Source organism: Bison bison, unplaced genomic scaffold, assembly GCF_000754665.1.
Source record: "Bison bison bison isolate TAMUID 2011002044 unplaced genomic scaffold, Bison_UMD1.0 scf7180017864027, whole genome shotgun sequence".
In the NCBI taxonomy this organism is placed as follows: Eukaryota; Metazoa; Chordata; class Mammalia; order Artiodactyla; family Bovidae; genus Bison; species Bison bison.
The window spans coordinates 14,515-17,512 of record NW_011494599.1 but is presented as its reverse complement, the minus strand read 5'-3'; positions in this window follow the sequence as shown (position 1 = coordinate 17,512).

Genomic DNA, 2,998 nt, shown 5'->3' with positions numbered 1-2,998 from the left:
TTCTTGTTGCCTTCATGTAGACTGCATACATTTTTCTAAGATTTCTTTGTAACTGCATTTTTCATATCGTTGCTTTTGTTTATGGTGTGTTTTCTATTACATGGCTTGAGTATTGTCGATTCTTCCAGACGAGTCTCTTGATTTTGCTGTGTTGATCATTTTATTCCAGATTTCTGAAGTTAGTTATATGTGTCAATGTTTTCGGTGCCTGTTTCCTAAGAATTTTAATTCGAGGATCAAATTCTTACTGTGATATTTTGTTTTTCATTATTGCTGACTTTTATTCATTTTGCATTGGTGCATGTAACTCTGTACTGGCTATGTGTTCTTATCCATAATTTTTTCTAGTTTTTAAATTAGTAGACTTTTAAAAAGTTGTTTTAATCGACAGATCCTTGCTTTATAATGTTGTGTTGCTTTCTTGCTATACAACAGGATGAATCAGCTCTACCTATACATATTCCTCCTGCCTGATGAGACTTCCTCCCACCCCCTCATCTCACCCCTCTAGGCTGTCACACAGCACCAGGCTGAGCTCCCTGTACTATATAGCAATTTCCCACCAGCTATCTTTTGTACACATGGGACTCGATATTTGTCAATGCCATGCTCTCAATTTGTCCTACACACGCCTTCTCTTGCTGTGTCCACAGGTCCATTCTCCCATATGTGTCACTATTCCTGCATTTCAAATAGGTTCGTGAGTACCATTCCTACTTTCCATGTGTATTCGTTAATGTACATTAGTTTTCTGTTTCTAACTTACTTCGCTCTGTAAACAGATTCTAGGTGCATCCACCTCACTAAAAGTGACTTTAATTAGTTCCTTTTTATGGCTAATATTCCATTGTATGTGGCTACCACAACTTCGTTATCCAGTCATCGGTCAGTTGAAGTCTGCTTTGCTTCCATGTCCTGTCTATTGTAAGCAGTACTGCAATGAACATTGGATACAGGTATCTTTTCAGTTATGCTTTTCTCAGTGTATATGCCAAGTATTTCTATTGCTGGGTCATATGGTAGTTTTAATCCTAGTTTTAAAGGAATCTCCCCAGTGTTCTCCATAGTGACTATATCAATTTCCATTCCCACCTTTTCTCTAAACTCTCCCCAGCATTTACTGCTTGTACAATTTTTGATGATGGCCATTCTGACTTGTATGAGGCGTCACCTCATTGTAATTTTGATGTGCATTTCTTTCATGATGAGCGATGTAGCTCCTCTTTTCATGTGTTTATGAGTTTGTTGCCCCTCTGTATTTCTTTTTTAAAAGAACAGATTTAGGATTGGAGAAAATTCAGCAGATAGAATAGAGAGGTCCCATACAGCCACTCTCTTCCTTCACTCGGTATCTTCTATTATTAACATCTTGTATTGGATCAATGGATACAAGTTCATTTTTTACAGTTGATCAACTAATGTCAATATGTTATTTTTAACTATTGTCCATTGTTTATAATACATTTTACTTTTTGTGTTTTACAGTTCCTTAGTGTTTGACAGATGCATGATAGGATCAACTCAGCCAACATGGTGTCGTGCAGAGGAGTGTGAATGCCCTATGGATCTCCCATGCTCCACCTGTCCATCCCTCAAAACCTCACTTGGAACCCCTGACAACTACTGAACATTTTACTCTTTCTAAAGATTTGCATTTTCCAGACTGTAACACTGATGGACTCATACAGTATGTAGGCTTTTTATACTGACTCCTTCTGCTAATCAATATACATTGAATTTTCTCTATAACTTGTTATGGTTTGAAATGTTTGCTTCCAGGACTAAATAGCATTCCATGTAGCTTACCATAGTTTGTTTATCCACTCGTCTACTGAAGGTCATCTGTGGTGATTTCAGTTTTTGGCAGCTATGACTTATTCTGCTATTAAAATTTGATTGAAGGTTTTTGGATGGGCTGGGCTCTTTTGAGTAAATACTTTAACCTTGATTTGCTAGATCATATGATAAGACTGGAGCTTTCCTGGTGGCTCAGATGGTAAAGCTATATTTAGCTTAAAAGAATTTGCCAGTTTCCAAAGTATCAGTATCACTGCATTCTCTTTAGCAATGAATTCATTTTCAGGTAGTTTGCCTGTTGCCTCTTCATTTATTTGGACTTCTGTGTTTCTGGTTTGTTCCTTCATTTGTGTTGTATTTCTTTTCCTTTTTCATTATTATTATTATTATTTTAATTATCGTTTTTGAGGTCTCCTTTTCCCAGGCTTCAAGGTTGAATTCTTTCTTCCTTTTTGTTTATGCCCTCTAATGTTGGTCCAGTGGTTTGTGTAAGCTTCTTATAGAATGAGATTTGTGCTGTGTTTTTGTTTGTTTGTTTGCTGTTTCCTCTGATGGGCAATGTTGACTAAGGTGGTATTTCTGTCTGCTGATAATCGGGTTTCTATTTTTGTTTTCTTTGTGCTTTAGATGAGGCATCCTGCAGAGGGTGCTATCAGTGGTTTGGTGATGCCGGGTCTTGTATTCCTGTGGTTTCCTTTTGTGTCAGTTCTCACTATTTGATATCCTAGGGTTAGTTCTCTGGTAGTCTAGGATCTTGGAGCCAGCAGACCCGCTCTAAAGGCTCAGGGCTTGACCTTGAATTTTGCGTGGGTCTATACATTCTTTTCTGCTGGTCATGTACTCCTGTCCACTCTCAGCTGGTATTCTGCATGCACTTCTGTGTCTGAAGATGTATTCCTGATATATCCGTGGAGAGAGATGTAGTCCACATCCAGCAACTCCTCTTGCCATCTTGTTCCTCCTGGACAAGATTCGTGAGAGTCCCTTGGACTGCAAGGAGATCTAACCAGTCAATTCCAAAGCATATCACTCCTTAATATTCATTGGAAGGACTGATGCTGAAGCTGAAGCTCCAGTATTTTGGCGACCTAATGTGAAGAACTGACTCATTGGAAAAGAGCCCGATGCTGGGAAAGATTGAAGGCAGGAAGAGAAGGGGACGACAGAGGATGAAAAGATTGGTTGGCATCACCTACTCAAT